General features: G+C 40.9%; 1 pseudogene; it reads left to right on the forward strand.

The window, feature by feature from the left end:
• LOC147056276 (uncharacterized) overlaps window positions 1–10,619 on the forward strand; it is a 61,313-nt pseudogene extending 50,694 nt beyond the window's left edge.
• Window positions 10,620–17,176: the final 6,557 nt, after the last annotated feature.

Below are 17,176 nucleotides of genomic sequence, written 5' to 3' on the forward strand. Positions count from 1 at the left end.
AGGCAATTTGGAGTGCTCATTTGGCCTACCAAGCATGTTTTGGGGATGTGGGAGGAAACCGGAGAAAACCCATGCGGGCACGGAGAGAACATGCAAACTCCACACAGGGCTGGTCGGAGGTGGAATCGAGCTGGCACCCTCCTAACTGAGGTGGACGTGCTAACCAGTGTGCCACCGAGCCGCCCACCTTAAACAGTGTTTAGGGTTATTAAAAGTTTCAAGAAATCCATGTGTAACTTCTTTTCCAACTATCCCATTTTATAATGTAGAGACCCACGGCTAATAAGGCAAAGCGGACAATATATATGTACTATGTAATATATATTTGTTTTTAGAGCAAAAGTGTTTGCAAAACAAGCAAATATTCCGTTCTCGTCAGTTCTCGCAAATGTTCACTCCTCAGGGGGATACAGGATATGGGTGTGGGTATTTGGAGTGATGTTGAAGCATTTGATGTGGTTAAGCCACATAAAACGTGAAGACAGACAGTGTGATATAGACCGCAGTGACCTCTTGTATGAATATGCTAGCGCAGCAGTTTAAAAAGGTTCTTCTGCAGAGATTTATTTGGAACACAGCCCATGAGCTGATTTTAGAGCAATGTTCTCCCTTGGTGGTCTGTTGCACTGTCCATTATTGAATGGTGCCTGACATCTTTCCAATAGGTTTGTCACCTTTATCCTATATTCCTGAATATACATCAGAGGATGTGGCCCCAGGTGAGTGGTTCCTTCCCTGCTTTTCCTCTTTGGTGTGTGATGGTTGGTAGTATACGTACTTCCTCTTGACAGATGAAAATGTGGTAGGAATGCTGATATACATACATACGTTTAACAGTTATGATAAAAGAAACTTCTATTTTTTGACGAAGAGTACTACACAAATGCCTTAACGGCTTTAGACTACTGAATGGATAACATGCAGGATTTTATTTTAGGACAACTGAAACCTTTACTCTTATTGTTTAAAAATTATGTCAGAGATTCAACAGTTGAGCCAGGATTATACAATAAACCTGGGGCTTATTACACAAAAGAACAAATAGGCAAAATATGGAAGTACTGAAAAAAAAAGACCTAAACACTTGAAAAATAAATCGAGGTGAAAACTCAAAATAGTTTATTAAAACATTTTACCAAAGCAAAGCAAGACTATTTTCAACTCCCAAAAACTCTTCATACAAGTATTTTTATTTTGAATACATTTTTCTAACTTTCAAGTTTCTAGCTCAACACCTTTATTTTTTTTCAAGTACAAGTTCAAATCATGACATTGCCATGTTTCTGTGTGAATTCAGACAGCAAAGTGAATTCTTCATATAGATTAAATTAAATAGGATATGTGATGAAGTGTCATGTACAAAATACAGCGGCAATTGCGACGCACACAGGCATGGAAAAAGCAAGTATCAGGAAGGACATTTTCCATCCTGGTCCTTCTGCTACTTCCTCACACATAGCTCCAATCCCGCTTTTGATACTACACTTCAGAAGTAGAGAATTGTGAAATAAAAAGTCTGCAGAGTCAGATCAAAAAGAGATCAAAAGGGTCTTAGTATGTAAGGTGAAAACTAGAAAAAGAAGCTGACTGACTCTCTGTAAACCACACCGGCCTTTGACAAAACACGTTTAGGGATGATAGATCTAGCTAATGAGGTCTGTCTTGGGAAATTACCTTAAAGTCACTACTAGCCTTTACAAGCACTACAAGAAAAAAGACAAGAGATTTCAGTTGTCTGGTATATTACATAGCAAATTAATTGAATGGCCCTTCAAAGGCAAAATAAATTTCCAGTTAGGTATTAAATATCACAGTTGAATATTTAAAATGTCAGATTTGTTGGCATATTATAAGGCATTTAAAAGAGAAGCACACAAGTGACTGTACGGCAGCTGGTCATTTTATCTGTTTACCGTATTTTTCGGACTAAAAGTCGCACCAGCCATAAAATGCACATTGAAGTGAAAAAAAACCCCCATATAAGTCGCACTGGAGTATAAGTTGCCCTTTTGGGGCAAATTTATTTGTCAAAATCCAACACCAAGAACAGACATGAACGACACGGTATGCTAATGTGACATATACACAAATGAGGAGCTGAGAAAGGGCCTGAGTAACATTCAGAGTTATTCAAACAACTATTACATAAATAACACGTTTATCAAACCATCTGTGTCACTCCAATTCTTTAAATCCATCGATCGTCCTTTATGTAAACAGTACCGCATGTGCACCGCGTATGCGCCGGACTTGTCGTGAGTTGCAGTTCTAATTATTCCAGACCCATATAACAATATATAGTATAAGTATATATCAAATAACTATCATATAACAACAATATTATCAAATCATCTGTGTCACTTCAAATCATTAAATCCATCGATCAAATTCCTTGTCTTTTATGTCAACAACGCCGCGCGTGTGCCACACAGATCTAGTATATAACTATATTGTAGCGTTAACAAAGTACCAGGAAAGACGTGGTTTTGGTAAATGGCTCTTTATTTAACAAAACAAGAGTTCAACGAGCCAACAACTACTAAACTGTAACAATAAAAACATATACAAGTTGCTACACAAAATAAAATATATCAAATAACTATAACATAAATACGTTTTTCATACCTTGTGTCACTCCAAATCATTAAATCCTTCAAAGGTGGGGCCCTTCGTCATTCCCTGATCGAATCCTTTGTCCTTTATGTCAACAACTGCCGCGCCGCTAACGTCACTTGCAGTTCAAATTACAATAATCCTTTGCTACATCGCGGTTCGTTTATCGCGGATTTACTACATTGCAGATTTTTGAATTTTGAAAATTTGTGAAAAAATTCACATATAAGTTGCCCCAAACTATGAAAAAAACATCGACTTATAGTGCGAAAAATACGGTAGTTTGTACTGTGTAGTACATTGATGGGAACTACAAACGTGGTGGGCATTCAACGGTACCCAGGAAAAATGTCTTTGGAAATTGTATTTGATCTCTATTAGAGAGGAAAATATTATATATTGGGTTTATAGGAGCGAGTCCAGGTCCGAATGGGGATTATATGATTCAGTCCAGGCCCTAATGTATAATTGCATTCATGGCTATGACTGTGTACTGACCTTGCTAAAATCATGGCATTGTCCATCCATCCATTTTCTGAACCGCTTCTTCTCACGAGGGTGGCGGGCACGCTGAAGCCTATCTCAGCTGACTTCAGGCAGTAGGCCGGGGACACCATAAATTGGTTGCCAGCCAATCGCAGGGCATGCATAGACAAGGGGCCATCCACACTCACGGGCAATTTGGAGTGCTCAATTGGCATATCATGCATGTTTTGGAAATGTGGGAGTAAAGTACCCAGAGGAAACCCACGCATGCACGGGGGTAAAATGTAAACTTCACACAGGAAGTAATCGAACCCACAAAGTCTGCACTGTGACGCATCATGCTAACCAGTGCGCAATTGACTAATGAAGTCCGAGGTGCTCATTCATGGGCTCAGGAGTGACGTCTATTGCATTAGCATACAGCAGACCAATTCCGAGACAGAACTCCGGATCAGGTCTGTCCGTAATCGCGAAGGTAGTGAAGCAGAATGCGAGAGGATGCCTATCCCTGGACCCACCCTTATAAATTTGATTAAAAGGTGAAGACGGACCGTGAGTATTGATTTGTGGGAAGAAAATAATTTGACCATATTTATACGTTTTTCCTTCAAACAGCAAGGCAGTCTCTTTACCCTAATAGCCACCATGATATGAGACAGGTTCTTTTGCAACGCAGGTGGGCCTCATCAAAAACAAACCTCACACACAACTCACGCCTGGCAACAACAGAATTCACTCACACACACACACTCACACTCGATAGACAACCAGTCTGATGGTAAATAAACGTCAAAAGTCATGCAGTCACGACAGATGTAGCAATCTCGTATGATAGCAACATTTAGAATAAGGAACTCAAAAAGCTGGAGAAATATATGTACTGTATTTATGTTCTGTATGTTAAGAAGAGTCGCCAGTAAGACAAAACTCACAGAAATAAACCCTAAAAGTCAGTAAGCGGATAGTGAAAAATACTACTTGAGCGAGCTAGGATGCAAGCTGGCAAATGAATCCAAATGAAAAAGGAAAAAACGAGAACACGTTATAGTTTTGGAAGCCAACCTGTTCATTAACCTTATTCACTCACCTCTTTGTGTACAATAAAATATCCTGAAATGTCAGCAACTGGTGACATTTGGTCATTACATTAGGTCATTTGTATTGCGATGCACTTATTTCCAACCTCTGCACAGTGCATCACAGATCATTGTAATTGCACTTTGGTCTGTTAAGGTTTCTGTTAAAATTGTGAACCACAATTTAGGTTTTTGATAGGTTTGACAATGTTTAATTGTCAAATTGTTTAAAATCAACCGAGGAGCTTAACGTCTTAAAAGTCAATTTGCAACCCATTTCCCACAAACCTTATTTGACGGTATGAGTTCAAAATGATCAAAACTGGTAAATGTTGCTTTTTACAGGTCACCATTACAAACCCCCGAAACATTCACATTTGTCATCAATAGTTTAGTGGTTATTACACAAGTCGAACCATGCTGTTACGTTTGACACTTGGTCACGCGATATAACCAGAACAATACAAGCCTCGAGGCACTGTTTCAAAGCAGTGTAATTCATGAGGATAGACAGAAGCTTTGAAGTTTTGGTTTTACTTGTTTTGTTTTATTTATTTGCTTTGTTGTCAATGTGTTTGTTTGTTTCTCATTTTGAGAATGATGGTGGTTCACACACAGTCACACGAGAACTGGGATGAATGCATAAAAGAAAACTAAAAAAAACACAAGAACTGGGATAGTATCCCTCATGAAACTGCAACTATGTTTTTGTTTTTTGGGGGGGTGGGGTATCATGCCAGGCAAGGATGTGTATGGGCCGTACGCACCTAAATGCAAGCGTTGGTGAGCGCTATCCACTCTGCGGACCGATTATGAAAGTGATCATTTTCAGACTTCCAAGCACTGTCTCCATCTGGAGGGAATGTCAAAATGGTAAAAACTGATACACAAACACATTTTCGCATGGACAGGGCCTCAGGATCAATGTCTGTCGACTATTTAAACATTTTTTGTCCACCTGTGATGGTTATCCCTTTCCCTTATGATACACAACCTCCCTCCATTCATTTCCAATTTTGGCTGTGTTTCACAATTATTTGTATGTATCAGGCGCATAGCTGTCTTTTTCCACCGAAGCTCAACAGTCACAGTTGTTTCGACATCCTAACACACAAACGTGCACGTTGTCTCGCACTGTAACGGCTCTTTGGACATGACTCGCTGTCTGGAGCAGCAGGCTGCTGTATATGCAGCCCAGAACTACGACAAAAACTTCACACTTTGGATTGCGTTGCCTTTGCTCTTTTAGAAGATAGTAGTGAAAATCCTGGGTCGACTCAAAACTGCTACCACTGCTCTATGCAATAACAAAACAATGCCCCACTTGATTGTGCCATTAAAGAGTATGATTCGAAGTCCATAGGGGGCTTGACATGGTGCCCAGAATTTGAATTAACTTACTTATATAGTTATATATATATATATATATACGCCTATCAAAAATTTACGCCTCCGGAGTAAAAAAAAATATATATATATACATATATATATATATATATATATATATATATATATATATATATATATATATATATATATATATATATATATATATATATTTTTTTTTTCCAACTATTTAATAAGAGGAAAGATTTCAGCTACAACTGTTATGGAAATATGAGCCTGTAACAAAACTAACTCTCCTGTTTATGTTCACGTTTTAGCAGATCATTTTCTTAGCAGTCTGCTTGATGAAAAGAAAAACATTTTGAAAACTGAAAAAAATATATTTTACATTAGAAATTTTGCCAAAATCTCGTTTCATCTTGTTCTCATGGGCTCCATCTCATGAAACATATCTTCTCGTAGGATTTGTATCTTATTCTTTCCCTACCTTTAATAGATATATTGCTCTTGCGATCCGAGGGCCCGGTCTTCCTTGACGGGGTTGTCACACCGCATAAAGCTGCTCAGCTTCACCAGGGCCCACCAATGACCATGGTCTTAGGCTATTTCCCCTGCATCCTCCTGGTGGTGGAGATCCTTCTTAATGACATTGAGCCATCTTGTGTAGGGTTTGCCATGAAGCCCTTTCCATCCATGTGTAGCTGGATCGAATGAAAAGAGTAGGGTGTTCCAGGGGAATTTGGAGATTTCCAACCCAACGGACGCATGCGCCAGTCGAGATGTAGAGGGCTGAAGGATGCGTTTTTCTGAGGTCTGAGTTGGTGACGTGGAGGTCCCAGTTGATATTCATGATGGTCCTGAGTCTCCCGCTGTCGAAGTCATCAATCCTCTTGGTGAGGGTCTTGCTTAGAGGCCAGGATTTTGCTTCATACAAGAAGATGGGGAGGACTGCCGTATTATAGATGCACAATTTGGTCTTCTGGGAGTGAGAGTGACGCCAGAGGGTCCTCTACAGTGAATGCATGATCGTGAGGCCTTGTCTGCGGTCAATCTGAGGCTTGAGCAAATGGTGGAGGCCAGTTAGATGAAGGAAATAAAAATTTCATATGGACTGAAAGACGGGAAGGAAGGAGATGGTCTGTCACCAATGCATATAAGTCTTTTGGTTTTCTGCCAGCTTACTTGGAGGCCAAGCTTTGCTGCTTTGGTTTGGTATATGATGAGAGCACTGCTGAGGTGTTGGAGGAGTTACTGAACAGTGTGGTGTCATCAGCACATTCAAGGTCGGCCAAATGACACGCCTGTCACTTGCTCGCAGATCTGAGTCATGAGGTGGTTGATGATAGTTGAAAAGGTCAGAAGCTTTTAAGGTATGTACAAATAAAAACAGACAAACAAGATGATTCAATTTTGATTCAATTTTGCAGCTTGTACCAGCATGTTTAAAAATGATAGTGCGACTTAAAATAAAGGTGATACTGTGTCCTGAATATTTTTAGCTGTAAAGCTTTACTGTATTTTGAATTCGATTAAAAAACAACTGTATTTACTATGCCCATTTACACTATGAATATTCTGAAAGTATCTATATATAGTTAAATATGAAATTAATACTAAACATTTTGCTCTGAATATCTGATGAGTAAAATTAGGAAAAAGCACCGTGCTAAAGAAAACGATAATGGTAAACACTGACATTGGTATTTATGTACTTTTTGGTTTGCTTCACAAGGGGGCGAAAGGTGAGCCATCACGCCTGGTGCTCTGCGGGATATTGGAATTTCTTACTTTGGTTTGCATCCGGGGCAACTGCCTGAGCAGGGTAACTGAAATATAAGCGCTGTAAACCCAGGCACAAGTGTCCTACGATTTTATCATTTGTCCATGTATGCCTCCGGAGTAACTTTTTGGTAAATTGGGTAACCAAATAATAAGCACCATGAGCGGCCTCCTCCAACTACAGGCTTGTTTGCCCCACACTGACTGATAGGCAGCTATGACCGACCATTGGAGGGCCACCCGAATGCAGGCCTTTCACCTACAGGCTGTGGTTGCTTCTGAAGTGCTGGCAATGCTGCAAGCTCTGGATGTCTCATGTCAGCAGCCAATAAGTTAAACTGGGAGTGAGTAAACACAAATGCACATAATAATCAAATGTTTAGGTCATAGCATACACAACTAGAGCATGCATGTACGTACGCATGCAGCATGGGTTTCACAGACTGCTTAGAACTGCTTAGGTTGACCATTGTAAACCATGGTAAATTCACTATGTGTTGCTGAGGCCACAATAAATAAACGCGACTGGCCCTTTTTGTCCCTCTGTCTCTGGGAACAGAAGATTGTATCAGCAGGAATGTTGCTGCACACTTATGTCCGTTTGTTTCACTATCATGGCACTTAATTGTCTTTTTATTTTTATTTTTTTTACACCAAGGAAGATGATGGAGGAAGTTCCGCGCGAGGAGGAACATTTGGATTCAGTCATGGCCTGGTGAAAACAACTTGGAAATATTTACTATAACACAATTACTTTTGTAATTTTGTAAATGCACAAGCATTTTTTCTCGCCTGTCCTTCAAATGCAGCGTTGGCAAATATTTTTTTCTTTCTAAAGAAAAACAACATAAGTGAGCCCATCAATCTGTAGCATATTTTAACTTCCCCATTATTGTATTTTCTTGAGGGTCTAAAAAATAAAACTTGTGTGAATTATAATACAAGATGTAAAAATAAATACAGTGGTTAAAAATATCCCTCTGAGTAACTAATACTAATTTCTAAACACGTTTTCTAAAAAGGGACAGCCTTTTTGTTCAGCTGCCACTCGTGATTCCATGCCTCGCTCAGTTAGTACCACACCACATTCGGGTCAAAAGTGTGAAACACACACAAAAAAAAGATTTGAAACTGGAAAAAAAAAAAGATCCGAAACTGAAATGAAACCCCAGACAAAATAAGACTTGAATTGGTAAGATGTGAATTGAAAATATAAAACATGCCACCGTAAAAAATACATCAAACTTCAAACTATAAATGGAAGTGAGAAATGAAAATAAATCGTTTATTCACAATAATTACCAATGTGAAGAAAAATTATGTTTAACCCAAAAAAACGTTTCATACAAGTATTTTTGATTTGAATACATTGATATATTTTGTCCACCTTCGACCCTCCCTGTGTGGAGTTTGCATGTTCTCCCCGTGCCCGCGTGGGTTTTCTCCGGGCACTCCGGTTTCCTCCCATATCCCAAAAACATGCTTGGTAGGCCAATTGAGCACTCCCAATTGCCCCTAGGTGTGAGTGCGAGTGCAGATAGTTGTTCGTATCTGTGTGCCCTGCGATCGGCTGGCAACTGGTTCAGGGTGTCCCCTGCCTACTGCTTGATGACTGCTAGGATAAGATCCAGCACGCCCGCGACCCCCGCGGGAACAAGCGGTATAGGAAATGTATGTATGTATGGATGTTATATTTTTCAATATTTAAGCTCAACACATTTATTTTTAGTTTCAAGTTTTATTTTTTCCAAGTACAAAATTTTGACCCCCATCTAACGCCATACAAGCCAGTCTGTACCCACAGAGAATACCAAAAGAGAAACTTTTCTTGTGTTATCAGTATAGGTTTGGTAGTCATTCAAGAGCTTTGTATAGTTTGAAAATACTGTGGCTTGAGAAGAATGGGAAAAATACAGAGTACATGGACCAGAAATTGCAAGATATACATCAAACTAAATGGATCACCAGAAGTGGCCAAGATACTGATGGTGTGGAGTATTGAGGAACTGGAAAAGCTTGAATAAGTATCCTCAATAGAAAATCAACTGGAATGGACTTGGAACCATAATGGAGGTAACAACACAAAACACAAACATAATGCTCAGGGACACTACATCAAGCAACAATGGACATGTAATACAGTGGATACAAGAACAGGAACGTTTGATTACAGTGAAAGCAGCACTCTGGACATAGATCAGGACATCGACCCAGATAATAATTTCTTCTCCACCACAAACAACACGTTATTATTACAGCAATGATCAGTACAATACGGACATCTTAAAAGATAAGCTATCTATTATCCATTTCAATAGCCGGAGTCTATATACAAATTTTAGTAGCATTCGGGATTACTTAAACACATTCAAACAACCATTTAATATAATTACTTTTTCTGAGACCTGGATTATGACTGAGAAGGGAATGCACTTTGAGATGGAAGGCTATGAATTCATACATAATAACAGACAGAGTAAAGGTGGGGGTGGTGTTGCAATCTATGCTGATTTGAATATGAAATTCAAGATTGTAGCGGCTATGACACAGGTGGTGGACAATCTTCTTGAATGTCTCACGATACAGATTTGTGTTGAACAGAAAAAAGACATTATTATAAGCTGTGTCTATAGAGCTCCTGGTTTTAGCATTGAGACGTTCACAGAATGGATAGAAAGTGTGATAAAAAAAGGCAACACAAATATTTTTATTTGCGGGGATTATAACATTGATCTATTATATCCAAATAAGCAACAAAATATTGATGATTTTTTTTAAAATTTAAAGCATAGCCTGAGTCTCTTTCCTACAATCACTAGACCCACGAGAGTAACATCATAGAGTGCTACTCTGATAAATAACATATTCACCAATATAATAGAAAACAGGACAACATTACTAATTACTGATATTACTGACCACCTTCCAGTGTTCACATTATATGACAACAATTTCAAATCTGAAATTGGGGTGTATAAACAACAAAGAGGAATTAGGACAGATGAGACAATTGCTACTCTAAAACATGAATTAATGGAACAGAACTGGGATGCAATATATAAAGAAAAAGATGTAAATAATGCATACCATAAATTGATGACTACATTCACTTCATTATATAATAAGCATTGTCCAATCAAGAAATATAATAAGAAAACTAAATATAAGAACAGTCCATGGTTGACGAAAGGCATAAGAAATGCCTGTAAAAAGAAAAATTTACTCTATAGGAACTTCATAAAACAGAGAACAGAAGGCGTTGAAGATAAATATAAGAGATATAGGAATCAATTAACTAATTTTTATAAGATTAAGTGAGAAAGAATATTATAAGAATAAATTAGAGGATAACAAAAATAATATTAAGGGGATATGGACTCTCCTAAACCACATTATTAGAGAAGGTACCGAACAACACAAATTACCTAACTATTTTGTTATAAATGATACTGAAAATTATAATATGGAAGAAGTGGCAAACTGTTTTAATCAGTTCTTTGTAAATGTTGGGCCTCAAATAGCAAAAAACATACCGATTCCAGCGCCAGATGTAGGCAACAGAGATAAATTAATAGAAAGGAATCCTCACTCAATGTTTTTGAAAGCTGTTGATGAAAATGAAATTATTAACACTGTAAAACAACGCAAAAATAAAACATCTACCGTCTGCAATGGGAATGATATGATGTTAGTTAAGCAAATCATTTCAAAGCCACTTGTTCACATCTGTAACTTGTCATTTTTAACTGGTACATTCCCAAAGAAGATGAAAATTGCTAAGTCATTCTTCTTTATAAAACTGAGAGCAAACACAACTTTACAAACTAAAGACCTATCTCAATATTGCCACAACTCTCAAAAATATTGGAAAAGCTTTTTAACAGTAGAATGGATGGATTTTTGGAAAAACATAAATTATTTGCAGAGAACCAATATGGTTTTGGAGTAAACAGATCAACAGCACAGGCGTAATAGACAACAAACGACATGCAGTAGGAGTTTTCATTGACCTCAAAAAAGCTTATGACACAATTAACGGAAGTTCATGCCGAAACATGTCAGGTAATGCAACCTAAAATACCCTGTTTGTGATAAAAGAACCAAAAAGTGATTGAAAAAGGAAACAGAATGAACTTAGTACAACTAAATAACCCAATAAATAAACAAATAAATAAATAGACAAATAAGAGGAGCAAAATGGAGCAAGCGTGCATACAGCAGACAGCCAGAATATAGCGCAAAAGAACAGGACGTTATGCAGCCGAGGGTGGAGGGGGGAGAGAATTCAGGATCCTGAAAGCTTGGAGTATAAGGCTGTTGGTGAGTCTGGTGGTGCGGGAGCGCAGGCATCTGTACCTCTTCCCAGAGGGCAGAAGATCAAACAAAGAGTGAGCGGGGTGACTCACATCACACACAATCGCGGTCACCTTGCGGGTGAGACGGGAGGTGTAAATGTCCTTCAGGGAGGCGAGTGAAGCCCCAATGATCTTACTAGCTGTGTTCACTATGCGCTGCAGGGCCTTCATGTCGTATTCAGTGCAGCCACCACCCCACACAGCGACACAACTGGAGAGGACACTCTCAATGGTGCCACGGTAGAACGTGGTTATGACGGCAGGAGGAGCACTTGCTCGCCTGAGTTTCCGCAGAAAGTACAGGCGGCGCTGAGCTTTCTTTGCCAGCGACGCAGGGTTGGTGGTCCAGGAGAGGTCCTCACTGATGTGCACCACCAGGAATCTGGTGCTGCTCAAACTCTCCACCACAGCACCGTCGATTCTGTTTGTCTGTTAAAGCTCCGATTATCAAATGACATGTATTGTATCTTGTATCATTTTTTTTTCTTATAACAACTCAATCTGCGTCAAAATCGCTAAAAATTTTGATGGTATAATGAACGGAAACAAACACTAGCTGTGGTATATCCACCCTCGGCTACTAGCTCCCATGAAGAATCACACAAAATAACTTGTCCAATGTTTGCCGTGGGGACTATTTTCCACTATTGCAACACCAACGTGTGCAATAACCAACCCAGATTCTACGGTTGGCCGCAATACAATTTGAGATTCTACTTAGGGTAAGCCATTTGAATCAAAAGAACAAATAGAAAAAAAAAATCACGCAACACTCAACAATTCCGTAGCCAAAACAAAACAGCAGCAATGCGTCTGCTGAACACGTTTTCAACTGAATACACCCCTCTGAAAAGGCAAATCAAGTCAAATGTATCGATGTTATCCTGCTCTCCAGCACCCCTGAATAGACCTTACCAGGGAGGCTGAGGAGTGTGATTTCCCTGTAATTGGAACACACCCTCCGGTGCCAAGTGCACACATGGACACCCTTATGCTTGAACATGGTGTTCATTATAGAAAATCCGTGTCGAGCACAGAAGTCCAATAATAGAACACCGCTCTGGTTCAGATCGGGGGGGCTGTTCCTCCCAATCACGCTCTTCCAGGTCTCACTGTCATTGCCCACGTGAGCATTGAAGTCACCCAGTAGAACGATGGAGTCCCCAGAAGGAGCGCTCTCCAGCACGTCCTCCAGGGACTCATAGACACAAACAACAGTCAGGACCCGTCCCCCCACCCGAAGGCGGAGGGAGGCTACCCTCTCGCTCACCGCGGTGAACCCCAATGTGCAGGCGCCCAGCCGGGGGGCAATAAGTATGCCAACACCTGCTCGACGCCTCTCACCGTGGGCAACTCCAGAGTGGAAGAGAGTCCAGCCCCTCTCGAGAGGGCTTGTACCAGAGCCAAAGCTATGTGTGGAGGCAAGTCCGACTATGTCTAGTCGGAACGTTTCTGCCTCACACACCAGCTCGGGCTCCTTTCCAGCCATAGAGGTGAGATTCCATCTCCCCAGAGCCAGCCTCTGCAGCCGGGGATCGGACCGCCAAGGTCCCTCCCTTCGGCCGCCGCCCAGCTCACTTTGCACCCGACCCCTTTGGCCCCTCCTACAGGTGGTGAGCCCATGGGAAGGGGGACCCACGTTTTCTTTTCGCGCTATGCCCGACCGGACCCCATGGGCGAAGGCCCGGCCACCAGGCGCTCGCCTTCGAGCCCCACCTCCAGGCCTGGCTCCAGAGAGGGGCCCCGGTGACCCGCGTCTGGGCGAGGGAAAACTAGGTCCATATATTTTACTCGTCATAAGGGGTCTTCTGAGCCGTGTTTGGTCCCTCACCTAGGACCCCTCTGCCATGGGTGACCCTACCAGGGGCATGAAGCCCCAGACAACATGAGCGAGACATGCTAACCGCTGGTACACCGTGCTGTAGTGATTTGCTCGCTTCATAGATTTTCAAACCTTTCCACGTGATGAGTGTTTGTTAGAACTTGTGAAAGGTAGAAAAGAGAAGTTTGCTTGAGCCCTGTCTCACGCACACACATTCCCAAAACAGGTCTGTGACTGATATGGGACATTAATGTCCGTCTCACAGTTCTGAGGTGCAGGCTCCAGCCTTCTTGTGTTGAGTTATCATGTTCTTCCTGTACTTGCATGGTTTCCTTTGGAAGCTACAGTACCCCCCTCCCCTCACACAAAAAGTATCCTGCCAGCAGGGATCGACTCCAGCACACCTGCGACCCCCGTTAGCGGTGCAGAAAATGTATGAATGAATTATTGAATTCAGCCGACTAGTTGCGGGTGTAGGACTAGGCTGCAAGCTCTCCACAGTAACTAGCAATCCAGATGTTTATAACAGCTCACATGTTTCATTGTAAATGTTGTTTAACTTAAGTCCTGCAGTGAATACAGTTAAAATCATTCAACATTTTTTCTCTTTGTGTCATATGTGAAACTGGGAACCGCGCTCAAATCAACACGTGCCCAGTCAGTAACCTGTCATTTAATTGTTGGATGACCACTGATCAGTATAGTGAGCAGTTATGCACTTAACTCTAAAGTTTGTCTGGCCAATAAGGGGTGGCCAATAAGTTTAAGTATGGCAAAAAAAAAAAAAATGACTGCAACGTCTCTCTCCCCACGTTAAAAATATAATCCTGCAAAATAGTTAATTATAAAATGTACCTGGTTTTGATTACATTTTTCTTTTTCTGTAAAATACAGTTACTAAAGTTATTGTCTATCCTGAATACTGTCACACGCAGGCGCAACCGACCACTTGACCCCTTGCCACCGAAATCACCATCATCTGGCACTGACTCATTGGGAGCACTATATTAGCGTGGCCAGCGCAACACACTCTGTCAGTTTGTCTTGTGATGTCCTTGTGTGTACTGGTCCTCGTAAGCCGGACTCCCCGATTCATTCTGATTCGGTTCCCGACTTGCCTGTCTTGTCCGTCCTGTTTCCCAGTCAGCAGTTATTCTCCTCAAGGTACTCCTGTCTGCAGTCTGCCCTCGCCAAAGAGAAGCCCGCCGATCACTCCGTTCCCTGGCGTGCCATCCAGCCATCCACGCCCTATGAACCCAGTTTCGTCTGTACACCGCTCCAGCCCTCCACCAATCCCTTTTCCCTTGACAATAAACTCTGTGTCGCACCGCACTTGGCTGTACTGTCCGTCTGTTAAAAATACGGAACACCGGTGCATGTATTCCAAACCTCCCCAAGCCTGCAGAGTGGCAAGCCTGACTTTACCTGCGCTCTGCATCTGCCCTCTGATTATCAATCAATCAATCAAGTCAAGTTTATATAGCTCTAAATCACAAGCAGTCTCAAAGGGCTCTGTCCTCTGCATTTAACCCATCCCCATGTGATTTTGATCCATCCCCTGGGGGAGAGGGGAGCAGTGAACAGCAGCGGCGCCGCGCTCGGGAATCATTTTTGGTGATCTAACCCCCCAATTCCAACCCTTAAATGCTGAGTGCCAAGCAGGGAGGCAATGGGTTCCATTTTTATAGTCTTTGGTATGACCCGGCCGGGGTTTGAACCCACAACCTTCCAGTCTCAGGGCGGACACTCTACTACTAGGCCACTGAGCTGTCAATTAGCTGAATCTCTGGCTCTGGCTAGATTATTTTATTTTATTTTATTATTTTTTTGAAAGCAGTCTCAGTTTAATGATGGGACCATAACAAACATGCATGCAGTCCCCACCCACCATGCCCCTCTCATTTTCCTAATGACGAAAATCCGTCACCACAGCACGGATTATTTGTTTGACATACTCTTTATGCTCAATGCTCTTCCTGATGCAACCCAGATTTCACAAGGGCTTGTGACTAGCAGTGCCTGGACTGACCGGAAATCAATAGATTTTGCTACCCATATACTTGTTTATCAAAACACCCGCCCTCCTCAAAAAAAGAAGAAAAAAAGGGCATAGTTAAAGTTGAATTTTGACTTCATGACAATTTTGCGATGTTCTCAGAGACTATGGCTGCATGTAGGCCAGGGTCTGCGTAATGTCCTGGCCTGGTCTGATGATGAAGAACAATTTTATACTGTGGTTGAAAGAAATGACCCTTGTTTTTTTTACATTCAAATTATTTTGAAAGTGCATTGCAGTATCTAGTATATTCAAACTTTTATCTTTACCATATGAGATGTGAGTGAGGCCTTCCACTTTTAAACACTGATATGCTTTGGGTTTGTGATCCAGAGTGCACTTACAGTATCAGCGTACTTTAAATATTCATTCTTATCATCTTGAATTTGATGCGACTGGACATGTGCAATATTACACACAATGAGTGTTTTACTCTTGCAAATATGAGATGCTCATTGTTTCTGAAGACAATGAACATAAACTGGATTATGCCATTGCACACAGATGAATAAGATATTGCAGCACCCTCCTTTGGAGTTTATTTTTTAAGTAGGAGACTTGACAGATTGCTAACCTCACATGAGAGAACTGGCACCCTGAGGGTAGTTTGCCTCTCTTCTTTCAGAGATGAGATTTTTAAGTACAACCACTCACTGTCAGTTTCCACTGCTGTCTGCAAAAGTTACTTTTTCTGAGCCGGTAGGAGACACTGAAAGTCCGGAGCCCCAGATTTGAACATAAATTATAAATTAAGAACCTTACGTTTAGTAACTAGATTGGTAAAATGACTATCTTGAATGTGAATTTTGAGAAAAAAAATCTGAAATTTGATAACAATGTGTGTATGTAGAAGAGTGATGAGGGAAACGAACTTTGATTTTCGTTGAGAACAAGAAAATATTTGTGTTACATAATACACTCAATGATCAAATGTGTCTGCTGCAATTTACAAACATACCACCACACAGGTGTTAAATCACAGGAGTTAGAGTGGTGCTCACTCTAACTTATTTGCAAGAACAACACGGGAGACAGTATGCCTTTTGAACACTTGCAAGTGGAGAGGTCGTTCGTCACTGTGCATACAGCGATGTTCGAACGAAGTCTGAGTTTGGATTCTTGCAAGAGAGTATTTATTGAGAGAAAGAAGGGTGGGGGTGAGAGCGGACTGGTTTGGTGAACCCCTGGCCTCAGGTCAAATCAGAGCAGGAGGTGTTTTACGACGTTGTGTAAACAGAACAACTTTGATTCCTTACTCTGCAGCTGGTCAATCAGTTCAAATGATCTTAGCACTTTGTTCTACTACTTTGTTAAGACAGGACAAGTTTGGTTAATTATTACAGGTTACATTCCAACATAAGCATAGGATCAAACTAATCTGTCAACCCTAACAACAGGTGTCAAACTCAAGGCCCGGGGGCCAGATACGACCCGCTACATCATTTTATGTGACCTGCGAAGACAAATTACTCAAATAGCAAATTGTCTTCACTTTTAAAAGTCATCTTTTTAAAATATCTGAAAAGTTTTCATTTGTCTGATTTGAAGACGAATTATTTGTCAGTTTGTTTTGTAGCTTACACTGTATACCGTTTTGGCCCGAATATAAGACGATATTTTTTGCATTGAAATAAGACTGAAA

This window comes from Syngnathus leptorhynchus, chromosome 5, assembly GCF_054491065.1.
Source record: "Syngnathus leptorhynchus isolate UIUO chromosome 5, UIUO_Slep, whole genome shotgun sequence".
In the NCBI taxonomy this organism is placed as follows: domain Eukaryota; kingdom Metazoa; phylum Chordata; class Actinopteri; order Syngnathiformes; family Syngnathidae; genus Syngnathus; species Syngnathus leptorhynchus.